The sequence below is a fragment of the Phyllobates terribilis genome, unplaced genomic scaffold, assembly GCF_046119375.1.
Source record: "Phyllobates terribilis strain yellow unplaced genomic scaffold, ASM4611937v1 Scaffold_12__6_contigs__length_324123572, whole genome shotgun sequence".
Classification (NCBI taxonomy): Eukaryota; Metazoa; Chordata; class Amphibia; order Anura; family Dendrobatidae; genus Phyllobates; species Phyllobates terribilis.
This window is the reverse complement of record NW_027362772.1, coordinates 185,276,704-185,293,737: the sequence shown is the minus strand read 5'-3', so window position 1 is coordinate 185,293,737 and position 17,034 is coordinate 185,276,704.

Sequence of the window (17,034 nt, the reverse complement as noted above, 5' to 3'; positions counted from 1 at the left end):
CTAAGGCTACAATAAAATGCATCCTTATTGCTTCATCCGTTGTGTAAGGTAATAGGTTCTGCACTTTCCAGCTCTACCTTTTTATTTAAGATACATGTCGTTTTTTTTTCCAAATTCCTTCATTCTGGATACTGCCCAGAGGGCACAGGCACATAAGAGAACAAAGCATTCCGCGTGTCTTTGGTTTGTAGTAAGACTGTTTAACATTACAATGTGGCTCTGCGTTTGGTGCGCCGGTATTAAAAGAACATAAAAAATAACATTAATAAAAAAGTGGTTCCTGTATGGTAATCTAAGTTCATCCAGGCAATTTCCCAAAGAGCCCTGGTGAATTATATAACAATATGCTTGTTAGGGGATAATAAAACCCCCCTTCCTGTATTACTGGCGGGAGACAGAGCTGGAATAGCACAGACTGGTTTAAGTCTATAATTAAAGTTTTCTTCTGTCCTAGTTTTTATGACTGAAATATGTACCATAACCTCTGGGTATTTAAGGGTGTAAATGTATTCCTTGTTTCATCTGTGTGTATAAGCTTTTATATAGGGATATACACATTGGAAACATGTATCTGAATGCACCTCCTGGTACAAGCTCGCCCCCCACTGCCTTGCATTAGAAGGCATTTGTTTCCCCCCGTATTGTTTGCTAATAGTGGGTGGGAACACAAAGGGGCTTCACTATGGGTACTATTTCTGTGTGGATGCAGAAAAGGACTGGGCAGGTATAGAGGTGTGACTAAACGAAGAAAAAAAATTGTGCTGAAATACATGTCCATATTTCCCATCTTTCAAAATTTGGGGGATATAGCATTGGATGAGGCACCATTCCGGGTACCTGACTACTGCAACCAATCATAGGCTTCAGCAGTAGGGTAACCATAGAACGGATGTCATTGCTTCCAGCTCTGGTGCAGCCCACTGTAATGACCTATGATGAATCCACGGGGGTTTAATCAGGTAAGCATACCAAATTTTGATATTTGAAAGCCATCCTACTGCTGAGAAATTTGGGACAACTCATTTAAATGGAACCTTCCAGCAAACAAAAATGGCACTGAACTGCAGCCATAGTGCGGGTAAGATACAGTTTTAAACATGTGCAACAGTCTAATTGGAAGTAAGGGTGCATGGAGAAAAGTAAGGTACGAGTATATTCTCCCTGCAGCCACTTGTTTCTAGTCCTTTACTGATTTCCTGTCCTGCAAACATGTTGAAGTGCAGAATGTCAGTGAAGGAGCAGATGCAGTGACTGTGTAGTGAGCACTGACTATTCACAGCCCGCGGCACCCCAATAACTGGAAGCGAGCAGATGCAGGGAGAATATAACTTAATTTTCTCCCTGCAGCTGCTCTTCCAATTAGACAGCTGCACATTTTTAAAATGATATTTATCTAAAGTCTGCCACTATGGCTGCAGGTAAATACTGTTGTTCTTTTTTTTGGCTGATAGGTTCCCTTTAAATTTTTATAGGTTGTCAGCTACATAGATTTACATCGAAATCAAAGTGGCAGGACAAGCTAGCTACTTCCTCTCTCACTGAGATCACCCGTGAGCTGTACACCTCAGCATTCCTTTTTAATTAATTTAGAAAACCACAACAAAATTTTAAATTATTGTGTATCATGACCCCATCTTTAGGTGAAGCAAAGGTAGCAAGTACCAATACTAGTCATTCTGTCAGGTTATCTAAAAATATAGAGATTGTTCCATTGTGTTACTTGGCGTCATGGGCTGGGTAACAACCCCCATCGAGCTGGTGTCCAAGCGCTGTTATCATGCATCCCACAGCATTTGATTTCATGCTCCATCCATGCATTAGCTGAAACAGATGACAACTACTTGACAACTGTATAAATTAGAATGTATTGTCTTGATCAATTTAAAAGGTTGCAAGAGATTAGAATTTTTTTTCCCCAGAAACAGTAACACCGTCGTCTATAGGATGTGTCCATCATCCTTATTTAAAGGGGAATTATCACCAGGTCAAAATGGTCAGTTTTTGCTATTATATTTCATACAGGCTGTGTAACAGGTTTATCGGGACAGACAGGAGCCAGAAAACTGCAGCGCCTCATTTCTCCCACTCCTGCATTCATTAGAAGCCCTTTGCCTTCATATTAAATGGTGCAGGTTTCTTTTAGCAGTGCAGGGGTTAATCTGCTCAGTTGTGAGCTCCTGGAAGCTTACCTGCATTTAGCCTCTCAGCTGTTCAGTGTTAGCCACTCCCCGCTCCTATATATACTGGGCTTTGGCAGGCTATCATTGCCAGGGCTATCTTATGCTGCATGGTTCTAGGAGTGTGGTGGAGAGTGGTTTCTTGAGATGGCATTTGGTGGATTTCAGCTTAGACTGTTGTGTGATTTAGGTTGCGTGTTAATCCTATTCTACTCCTATTTTCATTTGTTCCCCATCCTCCACTTCCCAGTGTTAACCTTTGTTGTTTGTGTGCATATATTTGTATGATTGGTATTTTCCTTTAGCCCTGTTTGTATTACCTTGTTAGTCTGGTTTGTGTACTTCCATACACTACTACTCACCTCTTCTCAGGGGGGAGGGGTGAACAGACTGAGGGCAGATTGGGGAGCTCAGACAAGGTACGTGGCCCTGGCGTCTTCACCTTCAGAAGTAATCCGGGGAACAGGGCCAGCTAGGGCACCCCTAGCATTAGGGACAGGGTAGGAGCCCCTGGCAGGCTGCTCCCCTGAGTATTCTGTCTTTTGATTTTATAAAATCCGTCATACAGGTCTAGAGATGTGAGCCTTTTTATTTAGTGCTAATGTGTCTAGCCTTTACATAGGAGGCATGGTTAATAGATTATCTGTGGGCGTGTCTTTGGGATGCTTTGTATTATTTCTCTGTAAGCACCACCCTCTTTGTAAAGAACCAAAAAAATTAGCACTTTCTCTGGAACCATATAGCGGATTAAAAAAAAAAAAAGGAATACTCAGGAAAAGTGGGAATAAAATAAAAGCAAAAACTTGACACTTTTGACTTGGTGATCAGTCGTCTTTAAGTGAAAGTAATTGAACTACAGAATTAAAGCCTTTAGACAAGGGTATATCATGGTCGATCCAAAAATTTTTTTTCCTAATCTCATGTATTTTTTTTTTTTTTTACAGTAAATACATTGTTCCAAGGTATAACACATATAATATACCAAGCCTTTGAACCTCTGCCCAATATACCCATGTTTTATAAGGTTCAATCTGGTTGTAGAGCAAAAATCCAGTTTTTATGGCTGTTGAGCAATATCACTTGCTCGTTGTGCCCTCCCAATGTCCAAGACTTTGGTATTTAATATTTAACATTCTGTATCCCATAAATAATTGATGGTCCTGTCTTAGCAACTGAAAATCTGCAGCAAATTTTATTGTTGACAAGTGTAATAATGTTCTCTCACCTTCTTAACTTTTGCTATTAAATATTAATATTGGCTGTGTTATCCATTATACAGCCGTGACCTCTGAAACGTTTAGGGCCCAAAGATTAATCCTTCGTGCTTTTTCGGACAGGATATAAATAGTAATATACCTAATGGAGGAGGAGGAATATGTTATCCTTGTGCTGATCATGTGTAATATTAGACCTTCACCTTTAGGGTGGGATATACAAAGCAGCTTTATGTTGGATTAGGTCTCTTGTGCCCACTAGAGTAGATGATTCTGAGGGCCCAACCTCAATCTATAGATAATACTGTATGCACACTTTTAATTGCATTGCAATCTTTTGGGTCAGCATAGTACACACGAGACATAACTTCAATAAGGTCTAATGGTTCATTTGTGTATAAGCACATAAAAATTAGATCATAGTAGAAAGTAATCTGCTGAAAACTCACCTCCAAATAGAGTTTTTTCTTGCAGAATTTTGGGGCTCTTTTCTAGGTCATAGTTTAAGGCCCCCATAGGGTCTTCTTGCACTATGGTGAGCCAGTTCAACCTTGTGCACAGATATTTACTGGCTCCTCGGGGGAGGAGATTATTGTAATGCTGACCACATTTCCTGAAAAGACCCAAACATAAAGGCAAGTAATTGATTCAAATAGAGTTGTCTTGTAATGTTTGATGGTGAAATATGTTAATGAAAATGCTTTGATAAATTTATATTCTTCCTTCTGAAATCGACTTCAGTCAAAGACACATTTACAACTACTAACATTATGTTGATGCAGCTAAATAAATTGGTTTCAAGTTATGCAAATGGTGGGTTTAGGGATTCTTATTTGCCACACAGGCAAAGAAATCAAGCCATAGATGTTCATAAATTAAGTTATGGGTAATAATGAGAAATGACACAGGAAAAAAGTATTGAACACGCTTCCTGAAATGTATTTAATACTTGGTACAAAAGCCTTTGTAGGTGATGACAGCTTCAAGACACCTCCTGTATGGAGAAACTAGTCGCATGCATTGCTCAGGTGTGATTTTGGCCCATTCTTCCACACAAACACTTTTTACATCCTGAAGATCCTGTGAGCTTCTTCTATGGACTCTGAGCTTTAGTTCTTTCCATAAATTTTCTATTGGATTCAGGTCCGTTGATTGGCTTGGCCATTCTAGCATCTTTATTTTCTTTCTGTGAAACCAATTGAGAGTTTCCTTGGCTGTGTGTTTGGGATCATTGTCTTGCTGAAATGTTCACCCTCGTTTCTTCTTCATCATCCTGGTAGATGGTAGCAGATTTTTATCAATAATGTCTCGGTACATTTGTTTATTCATCCTTCCTTCAAGTACATGAAGTTTGCCAGTGCCGTAACCTGAAAAACAGCCCCACACCATGATGTTCCCGCCTCCAAACTTCACTGTTTGTATATTGCTTTTGGGGTGATATGCGGTGCCCTTTAGCCTCCAAACATAGCGGGTAGTATGGCATCCAAGAGTTTAATTTTAGTCTCATGTGACCAGACTATATTCTCCCAGTATTTTACAGGCTCTTCTTAATGTTGTTGAGCAAACGTTAAACGCGCTTGAACATGTTTTTGTTCCGCAATGGAGTCTTGCGTGGTGAGAATGCATACAGGCTATGGAGGGTGAGTGCATTTGACTCGCCCCCAGGGCCATGGGGTACTCGGCAGCCGGGCCTTATGGCTGCTTGCAGGGGATATTACGGTGGCTGGCCCGGTCCGTGACCCAGGGCGGTCAGTGCAAAAAGGAGGATATTTATAGGGGATTTGTCGTGACGCCACCTGTGGTGTCTGGTGAGGATCACCAGCACTGCAATATACCTCTGAGGCAGATGATAGGGCAGCTTGAGATGGAACGGCTCCCCACAGGTGGAGCAGGCCTCAGGGCAGTGTAGATGAATGGAGGTGCGCTGGGCGTTGTAGTGCAGGGAGGGAAATGGTGCCGGCAAAAGAAAGGAACGGAAGCAGCTCAGTGCAGTCATCCAAGATTTACTCACAGTTCTTAGACAGTCCACAGGTGCACTGTACTGGTGCAAGCCTCCCGCGTCGCACTGCGTTCACCGGGCAGGGGTTCAGTCCTTCCTCAGGCAGCTCGGGTGTACCTGGCAGAACCCCACTTTCTTATGTACCTCTCTAGACCGACTTCATGCTGGGTCTTACTCCCTCCTGCCCTGCGCTTCCCACTGTGAATCCTGTTCCGGGTGCTGCGAGGTCCCCCCTGTCCGTCGGAGTTGTACAGACCTGCTTGACCTTACTTGGATTGAAGTGAGGGTTTGGCTTGTGGCTATAGAAGCCAGAAGCCTCCGGTTTTTCCAGCCGAGGCTTGAAGCTGCACGACTGGGCCAGGGGCCGGTCCCCTTCTTGCGGCCTAGATCCTCCTGACACTCGGCAGGTTCGGGGTGTACGGGTGCCGCCTGCACTCGCCGTACCCCCTAGGATCCGCTCTCCAGAACGGAGCTTACTCCCTGCTCCCCTCCTGGGCCTCAGTCCTAGGCCCTTGTGGTGGAGCAGAGCTCCTACAGAGACTCTGCTCCCAGACTGTTCCCACTCAACCAACACTACTCTTCTCCGTATCCACGTTAAGATGTCTACCTTTTATATATCTACTGTATGAGTGCTCCCATAAACTACTTCCTCCACCCAGTATGCTTTGCAGCAATTAGGTTTTATCCATCTCACTGGTTTTACCCATCATGAGATGTTTCTTGTGTGGCACCTTGGTAATGAGACACCTTTCTATAGACCATCAGTTGAACCAGCTGATATTATTTTTCACTAAGTGGCAGGATTGCTTTCTAATTACTGATAGATTCCAGTTGATGTCATGACTTTCCATGGCTTTTTGCACTTCTCTTTACTCATGTGTTCAATGTGTTTCCCTGTGCCATTTCTCATTATTACACAAAACTTAATTTATTGACATCTATGGTTTGATTTCTTAGCCTGTGTGGATTGGATGGGTTGTTACCAACATCTGGTGAGAATTTCATGTCAATAGCACCTTTAGAAATTGTGAACAGTATTTGATTTTACAAGATTTCAGCTTCAGAACATAAACAAAACTGTTTCAATTGAATGAGAGCAAGCAGAAGTCTTGAAATATTTGACTGGAATATACAGAAAGTATATTATACTGTTTCTGAACCTTTTCATTATACAATTATTAACCTCTTCCTGAACAGGTGATTTTCCATTTTTGGGCTTTTGTTTTTTCGCTCTCTTTCTTCCAACAGTACTTTTGAATGACACCATTCATTTTATCCTGTTATGTACTGAAAAGCAGGGAAAAAAATTGATGTGAATTTGCAAAAAAACCACAATTCCACCATTTTTTTTGAGGGGGGGTTTGTTTACAGCATTCATTTAATGGTAAAAAATGACCTGACAACATGATTCTCCTGGACAGTACAATTATGATGATATCAAACATGCATAATTTTTTTTTAAGTAGTGAAACACAAATTTGGAAACTAGTAAAAATAAAATAAATTTGCTTATGTCGCCATTTTCTGAGATCCATAACCTTTGCAATTTTTGGTTGATGGATCTCTGTGAGGGCATGTGTTTTGTGCCCCGAGCTGACATTTTTATTGATACAATTTTGTGGTAGATACAATGTTTTGTTGACCTCTGATTGTCCTGGCCCTTGCTGCTCCTCATGCCATTCGTCAAGTCCTGCCCGGTGAGCCATTGACGTCAGTCTGGGTTGTTCACCCTGACCTGCAGCCTAGAGAATTCACCTTAAAAGGGAGCCCTTAGCAGTTGCCAGACTTCTCTGGTGGCTTACCTCACTGAGAACAAAAGGATCGGCACTCCAAAATCAGACATGCCAGATCCTTATCTTCTCCATTCACATTAGACTGTGTCGGCTTAGCATACCAATATTGTCAAGTTCAGCCTAGAATTAACTAAACCTTAAGAGGGGCTGTAGTCTTTTGGAGAAGCTATATAATTATTAAACTTTTGTTTTTCAGTGCAGTAGGCAAAACCTCATGCATATGACAAGGGTATGTGTATGTGCACCCTGTATACACTGTGTGCAGAATTATTAGGCAAGTTGTATTTTAGAGGATTATTTTTATTATTGATCAACAACTATGTTCTCAATCAACCCAAAAGACTCATAAATATCCAAGCTTAATATTTTTGGAAGTTGGAGTGTTTTTTTTTTAGATTTGGCTATCTTAGGAGGATATCTGTTTGTGCAGGTAACTATTACTGTCCCGAATTATTAGGCAACTTAATAAAAAACAAATATAATCCCATCTCACTTGTTTATTTTCAGCAGGTAAACCAATATCAGTGCACAAAATTTAGAAATAAACATTTCTGACATGCAAAAACAAAAACCAAAATAATTAATGATCAGTATAGCCACCTTTCTTTATGATGACACTCAACAACCTTCCATCCATAGATTCTGTCAGTTGCTTGTTCTGTTTTCGATCAACATTGCGTGCAGCAGCCACCACAGCCTCCCAGACACTGTTCCGAGAGGTGTACTGTTTTCCCTCCCTGTAGATCTCACATTTTATGATGGACCATAGGTTCTCTAAGGGGTTCAGATCAGGTGAACAAGGGGCCCATGTCATTATTTTTTCTTCTTTTAGACCTTTACTGGCCAGCCACGCTGTGGAGTAGTTGGATGCATGTGATGGCGCATTGTCCTGCATGAAAATCATGTTTTTCTTGAACGATACTGACTTCTTCCTGTATCACTGCTTGAAGAAGTTGTCTCCCAGAAACTGGCAGTAGGTCTGGGAGTTGAGCTTCACTCCATCCTCAACCCGAAAAGGTCCCACAAGTTCATATTTGATGATACCAGCTCATACCAGTACCCCACCTCCACCTTTCTGGCTTCTGAGTCGGAGTGGAGCTCTCTGCCCTTTACTGATCCAGCCTCTGGCCCATCAAGAGTCACTCATTTCATCAGTCCATAAAACCTTTGAAAAATCAGTGTTAAGATATTTCTTGAACCATTCTTGAAGTTTTATCTTATGTTTCTTGTTCAAAGGTGGTCGTTTTTCAGCCTTCCTTACCTTGGCCATGTCCCTGAGCATTGCACACCTTGTGCTTTTTGATACTCCAGTAACGTTGCAGCTCTGAAATATGGCAAAACTGGTGGCGAATGGCATCTTGGCAGCTTCACGCTTGATTTTCCTCAATTCATGGGCAGTTATTTTGTGCCTTTTTTGGCCAACACGCTTCTTGCGACCTTGTTGGCTATTTTCCATGAAACGCTTGATTGTTCAGTGATCACGCTTCAAAAGTTTGGAAATTTCAAGACTGCTGCATCCCTCTGCAAGACATCTCACAATTTTGGACTTTTCAGAGCCCGTCAAAACTCTCTTCTGACCCATTTTGCCAAAGGAAAGGAAGTTGTCTAATAATTAAGCACACCTTATATAGGGTGTTGATGTCATTAGTCAACACCCCTCCTCATTACAGAGATGCACATTACCAGATTTACTTAATTGGTAGTTGGCTCTCAAGCCTATGCAGCTTGGAGTAGGACAACATGTATAAAAAGTATCAAAGTGATCAAAATACGCATTTACCTAATAATTCTGAACACAGTGTATTGGCATATGGAGCGCTTATGGGTCTTTATTCTGAACCTATAGACAGTTCTTCATATTCAGCCATATGGTGCATTCTAGGAGAAAATATCTTTGTAATACAACATCTGATGGAAACCAGATACACACAGAAGTACTAGATGACAGGACACTGGAAAGTTTTTAAGTTTGAATTTGCCGGTTTAGACAAATTTTCCCCAAGCATTCAATTTGCGGCTAATAAATTAGCGGAAATCTCAATAATGGAAAGCTTGTAATTGCTCAGAAATACACATGGGGGAGAGGAGAGAGAGAAAGAGAGAGAACCTCACTGACCATAAGAGCTTACACTCTACAGGAGAGAGTTAGGGGGAGAGAGAGGATCCTGCTGATCATAAGAGATAACACTTTACAGGCGAAAGAGAGACCACCCTCTGATCATAAATGCTTACACTATATTCTACAGAACAGAGACAGATAGATCATTGTTGATCACAAGAGCTTACCCTCTACAGGTGAGAGATAAAGAGGGCCCTGCTGAACATAAGAGTTTACACTCTACTGGAGAGAGACTTACCCAGTGACTATTGTGAGGCAGTGACCAGGATCGTATACGAGGGACGTTATATATCCCCCAGAATGTGTACAGAGACCTATTAAATCCATTGGAGTGCATTGCAGTCACAAACTCACCTGCGGCTGCAATGCAGGATTGAAGTTGAGCAATGACCTGGTCAGACTACCTGGCTAAGGCAGATTAAGTAAAACCCGGCAGGGCCTTCATTTCTTGGAGGAGGTCACAGGAGGCAGTGGGGTGGCCTCCTCCCTCCAACCCGGGTTTTCCAGTGGCTCTTGCCACAGGTCCTTTAAAACTCCTGCACTAAGGATTAGTGTTGTTCTATGCTGGAACCTGCTAAGAGCATAGCAGGAAAGCTCTGCAGGACTGTGTGTAGCTGAACCTACGCCTGAGAAGGCTCTGCACCTGTCAGGCTCTGAGTGGCCCGGCGCGGCCGTTGCCCCCGGCAACCGTTGTTTATGGACTCATGTTAACATGGCTGCGAACCAGAGGACTTTCTGTTTACCCGTGAGTTGCTGAATAAAAGCTGTTTATGTTGGACTTGATTGGGTCACTGCCTCAGTTACTGCACGGTGTGAACACCGCCGCCCTACACTATGGAGATGAAAATTGAGTCTGCCATACAAACTGTGTACTGGGAACTGCTGGTCTGTGATGGCCAAGGTCCTGACCACCACTGTACAAGGTGTGATCATCTGCTAGGTGTCATAGCTGCAGGCAGGGGCGTAACAACCACGGTCGCAAAGGTTGCGATCACGACTGGGCATGTGCAAGTGGGGACTCGCAGACACCAGCACAATCTTCAACAGCTAAAGTGAATTGCGGTGCAAATGTAGCACCCTGAGGATTCGGCTGCTACAGGGGTATTACACCTCAAGCCAGAGGTGTGGTATTCCACTCCCGGGTAAGGATGGAGTGTGGGACTGAGCTCAGTAGGCTGCATGCACTACATACATCCCATTTCCGGGGGACAGAACTACGGTACTCCCACCAGTATATGTGCAGGTACGACAGCGTCTGTCCCTGGCTGGAGTGGGAGGGGGGTGGAACATCCCAGTAGTGTAGGGGCAGATAGGGGGAGTAGTCTGGGTAAAGCTAGGAGCTCATTGGGTGCTAGTCACCTGGGCTCACACATAGAGGGAGGTATATAAGGTGGGCACCATCTTAGATCAGGGTTCAGTTCAGGCAGGAGGAGAAGAGGAGAAGAGTTCAGCCAGGAGGGCTGACAGGGAGCTGTGGCTCCGGCTGGGCCCAGCTCCAGAGCCAAGCCTGCAGAGGAGAGAGGAGAAAGAAGGACCCAGAGAGAAAGACATAGGGAACCCCAAGAACCCAGAAACAGACCAGAATGGGTGAAGGGTTGGCGGACACGGGTACCGGAACACGAACTGGTGGAGGCCACTTATCCTCATCCAGGAACCGGAGGTCGTGGTCAAGAAGGGAGCTCAGGACCACGCTTCAGAACTGCCTGGGGGTTAGCCGAGTCCAGGACCTGGTGGACGCAGCACGGCTCGGGTGGTCACTCAAGGCCAGAGTGACTGAGAGAACACTTGTGAGTAAAACCCCTGAAACTGCATCTCCTGACTCTGACTCTTCTTACTGACCGTCACAACCCCCATCATCTTCACCTGCTGCCCTGAGGCCATACCCCTCCCGTTGGGGGTTATACCATCATCGCTGCACCCATACCACCGGCCTCAGCGGACTGTTCTGCAGCGGCGGCTGCAAAGCCGCACTCAACGGGTGGCGTAGTCGACATCCAAGTTAACATCTACTGCCATAGACTGCCACTTAGTTTGACACCCTGGGCACGGACCGGGTCACCGCCACAAGGACTACTACCCCTATCCAGATCCGGCTCCGGGTATCCCCTGAACATGGCCCAGGGGGTGCGTCACAAAGACTTGACGGCAATTCACGCTGTCGGCCAATCATAGGCTAGCAGCTGGCGTTGGAGTGCACGTGACTCGGGGCGCATGGCATTGATGTCATATGCACCCGTCGCTTGCACACTGAAGTCAGCTGCCAGCTACAGAAGAGGACACCGCGTGGGGAGTGGAGGGAAGGAAGAGGAGTATAATCTATTTTTTTCTATGCATTAAAGAACTGTGGCAGAATGGGAGACATATACCAGGATGGAGTATATGTATACCTAGATGGGACCCAGTATCGGGTATATATATATACAGTACAGACCAAAAGTTTGGACACACCTTCTCATTTAAAGATTTTTCTGTATTTTCATTACTGTGAAAATTGTACATTCACACTGAAGGCATCAAAACTATGAATTAACACATGTGGAATTATATACTTAACAAAAAAGTGTGAAACAACTGAAAATATGTCTTATATTCTAGGTTCTTCAAAGTAGCCACCTTTTGCTTTGATGACTGCTTTGCACACTCTTGGCATTCTCTTGATGAGCTTCAAGAGGTAGTCACCGGAAATGGTCTTCCAAAAATCTTGAAGGAGTTCCCAGAGATGCTTAGCATTTGTTGGCCCTTTTGCCTTCACTTTGCAGTCCAGCTCACCCCAAACCATCTCGATTGGGATCAGGTCTGGTGACTGTGGAGGCCAGGTCATCTGGCGTAGCACCCCATCACTCTCGTTCCTGGTCAAATAGCCCTTACACAGCCTGGAGGTGTGTTTGGGGTCATTGTCCTGTTGAAAAATAAATGATGGTCCAACTAAATGCAAACCGAATGGAATAGCATGCCGCTGCAAGATGCTGTGGTAGCCATGCTGGTTCAGTATGCCTTCAATTTTGAATAAATCGCCAACAGTGTCACCAGCAAAGCACCCCCACACCATCACACCTCCTCCTCCATGCTTCACGGTGGGAACCAGGCATGTAGAGTCCATCCCTTCACCTTTTGTGCGTCGCACAAAGACACGGTGGTTGTAACCAAAGATCTCAAATTTGGACTCATCAGACCAAAGCACAGATTTCCACTGGTCTAATGTCCATTCCTTGTGTTGTTTAGCCAAAACAAGTTTCTTCTGCTTGTTGCTGTCCTTAGCAGTGGTTTCCTAGCAGCTATTTAACCATGAAGGCCTGCTGCACAAAGTCTGCTCTTAACAGTTGTTGAAGAGATGTGTCTGCTGCTAGAACTCTGTATGGCATTGACCTGGTCTCTAATCTGAGCTGCTGTTAACCTGCGATTTCTGAGGTTGGTGACTCGGATAAACTTATCCTCAGAAGCAGAGGTGACTCTTGGTCTTCCTTTCCTGGGGCGGTCCTCATGTGAGCCAGTTTCTTTGAAGCGCTTGATGGTTTTTGCAACTGCACTTGCGGACACTTTCGAAATTTTTCGGACTGATTGACCTTCATTTCTTAAAGTAATGATGGCCACTCATTTTTCTTTACTTAGCTGCTTTCTTCTTGCCATAATACAAATTCTAGCAGTCTATTCAGTAGGACTATCAGCTGTGTATAAACCAGATTTCTGCACAACACAACTGATGGTCCCAACCCCATTTATAAGGCGAGAAATCCCACTTATTAAACCTGACAGGGCACACCTGTGAAGTGAAAACCATTTCCGGTGACTACCTCTTGAAGCTCATCAAGAGAATGCCAAGAGTGTGCAAAGCAGTCATCAAAGCAAAAGGTGGCTACTTTGAAGAACCTAGAATATAAGACATATTTTCAGTTGTTTCACACTTTTTTGTTAAGTATATAATTCCACATGTGTTAATTCATAGTTTTTATGCCTTCAGTGTGAATGTACAATTTTCATAGTCATGAAAATATAGAAAAATCTTTAAATGAGAAGGTGCGTCCAAACTTTTGGTCTGTACTGTATATATATATATATAAATATATATATATATATATATTGACAAAGTCACTGGTAAAGTGCTTGAGGGGAGATACAGTATGTTTTATGTTTCCCTGAGGCTGTTGGCTTCAGTGAACTAAAACCATTAAATTTCCTCCATCATACTATATGTTGAGAGGGGTTAACTCCATAGTAAAAGGGAGTGTTTTTTGTGAATAGCCATAGTGAGGGTGGGAGGCCATTCACCATATCTCTCCACCTCAGGGTGTGGTCTGGGGGAGTTTAAATATTCAGCCAGCTGAGGCATTCAGTGTTCAGTAGATCTGGAGTGAGGAACTCCATATCTGTTTGTGTGGAGCGATCCTGAACCACATGGAGTGTCTGTACTCTGAGCAGGTGGATGCCTGCTACCACAAAGAGTGTGCTTTTGTGTTGCCATTTTGCTTTGTTTTTTCCTGTTTGCCCAGCTGGCTGTGTTTTCTGTTATGGACTCAGTGTTGGTTTATGCTACATTTTTTAATAAACCAACCAGAAGTCTGCGTACCTGTCTCCATGTGCAGTTGAGTGAGCGATCTACCACAATATATATATACACTGCTCAAAAAAATAAAGGGAACACTTAAACAACAGAATATAACTCCAAGTAAGTCAAACTTCTGTGAAATCAAACTGTCCACTTAGGAAGCAACACTGATTGACAATCAATTTCACGTGCTGTTGTGCAAATGGAATAGACGATAGATGGAAATTATTGGCAATTATCAAGACAAACTCAATAAAGGAGTGGTTCTGCAGGTGGGGACCACAGACCACATCTAAGTATCAATGCTTTCTGGCTGATGTTTTGGTCACTTTTGAATGCTGGTTGTGCTTTCACACTCGTGGTAGCATGAGATGGACTCTACAACCCACAGAAGTTGCTCAGGTAGTGCAGCTCATCCTGGATGGCACATCAATGTGAGCTGTGGCAAGATGGTTTGCTGTGTCTGTCAGCGTAGTGTCCAGAGGCTGGAGGCGCTACCAGGAGACAGGCCAGTATTCCAGAAGACATGGAGGGGACCGTACGAGGGCAACAACCCAGCAGCAGGACCGCTACTTCCGCCTTTGTGCAAGGAGGAACAGGAGGAGCACTGCCAGAGCCCTGCAAAATGACCTCCAGCAGGCCACAAATGTGCATGTGTCTGCACAAACGGTTAGAAACCGACTCCATGAGGGTGGTATGAAGGCCCGACGACCACAGATGGGGGTTGTACTCACAGCCCAACACCGTGCAGAACACTTTGCATTTGCCACAGAACACCAAGATTGGCAAAGTCCATCTGGTTTGCGTTTATTTGGACCATCATTTATTTTTCAACAGGACAATGACCCCAAACACACCTCCAGGCTGTGTAAGGGCTATTTGACCCAGGAGGAGAGTGATGGGGTGCTACGCCAGATCACCTGGCCTCCACAGTCACCAGACCTGAACCCAATCGAGATGGTTTGGGGTGAGCTGGACCGCAGAGTGAAGGCAAAAGGGCCAACAAGTGCTAAGCATCTCTGGGAACTCCTTCAAGATTGTTGGAAGACCATTTCCGGTGACTACCTTTTGAAGCTCATCAAGAGAATGCCAAGAGTGTGCAAAGCAGTCATCAAAGCAAAAGGTGGCTACTTTGAAGAACCTAGACTATAAGACATATTTTCAGTTGTTTCGCACTTTTTTGTTAAGTATATAATTCCACATGTGTTAATTCATAGTTTTGATGCCTTCAGTGTGAATGTACAATTTTCATAGTCATGAAAATACAGAAAAAATTTTAAATGAGAAGGTGTGTCCAAACTTTTGGTCTGTACTGTATATATACTGTATGTATTACCAGGTTGGGGCCCAGGATAAGGGAAATATATACCAGGATATGGATATACACATGTGGTCAAAATTGTTGGTACCCCTCGTTTAATGAAAGAAAAACCCACAATGTTCACATAAATAACTTGAATCTAACAAAAGTAATAATAATCCACAGAATTTAAAAAAAAATTTAACTCATGAAATAGGCCTGGACAGAAGTGATGTGACAAAAGGGACATGTTAAACAAAGTTGTGTCCACTAATTAGCATCACAGGTGTCTACAGTCTTGTAATCAGTCAGTGGGCCTGTATATAGGGCTACAGATACTCACTGTGCTGTTTGGTGACATGGTGTGTACCACACTCAACATGGACCAGAGGAAGCAAAGGAAAGAGTTGTCTCAGGAGATTAGAAAGAAAATTATAGACAAGCATGTTAAAGGTAAAGGTTATAAGACCATCTCCAAGCAGCTTGATGTTCCTGTGACTACAGTTGCACGTATTATTCAGAAATTTAAGATCCATGGGACTGTAGCCAACCTCCCTGGGCGTGGCTGCAGGAGGAAAATTGATGACAAATCAAAGAGACGGATAATACGAATCGTAATAAAAGAGCTCAGGATAACTTCTAAAGAGATTAAAGGTGAACTTCAAGCTCAAGGAACATCAGTGTCAGATCGCACCATCCGTCGTTGTTTGATCCAAAGTGGACTTCATGGGAGACGACCAAGGAGAACACCATTGTTGAAAAAAAATCATAAAAAAGCCAGACTGGAATTTGCCAAACTACATGTTGACAAGCCACAAAGATTTTCAGAGAATGTCCTATGGACAGATGAGACAAAAATGGAAGTTTTTGGCAAGGCACATCAGCTCTATGCTCACAGACGGAAAAATGAAGCATATCAAGAAAAGAACACTGTCCCTACTGTGAAACATGGAGGAGGCTCTGTTATGTTCTGGGGCTGCTTTGCTGCCTCTCGCACAGGGTGTCTTGAATCTGTGCAGTGTACAATGAAATCTCAAGCCTATCAAGGGTTTCTAGAGAGAAATGTGCTGCCCAGTGTTAGAAAGCTTGGTCTCAGTCACAGGTCATGGGTCTTGTAACAGGATAATGACCCAAAACACACAGCTAAAAACACCCAAGAATGGCTAAGAGGAAAACATTGGACTATTCTGAAGTGCCTTCTATGAGCCCTGACCTAAATCCTATTGAGCATCTTTGGAAAGAGCTGAAACATGCCATCTGGAAAAGGTAACCTTCAAACACGAGACAAGTGGAGCAGTTTGCTCATGAGGAGTGGGCCAAAATACCTGTCGAGAGGTGCAGAAGTCTCATTGGCAGTTACGTTTGATTGCAGTGATTGCCTCAAAAGGTTGTTCAACAAAATATTAAGTTAAGTGTACCATCATTTCTGTCCAGGCCTATTTCATGAGTTTACTTTTTTTTTAAATTCTGTGGAAGCAGAAAAGCAATGTCTGACTTTCATTTGTTAATTTTCATACATTTTTAATTTATTATTACTTTTGTCAGATTCAAGTTATTTCTGTGACCATTGTGAGTTTTTCTTTCATTAAACGAGGGGTACCAACAATTTTGGCCACATGTGTATATAGCAGGATGGGGCCCAGGATAAGGAACATATATAACAGGATGGGGAATATACATTACATACCAGGATGGGCCCCGGATAAGGGACATATATACCAGGATAGGGATATATATAGCAGGATGGGGCCCAGGATAAGGAACATATATAACAGGATGGGGATATATATACCAGGATGGGGCCCAGGATAAGGGACATATATACCAGGATGGGGGACATATATACCAGGATAGGGATATATATACCAGGATGGGGCCAGGATAAGGAA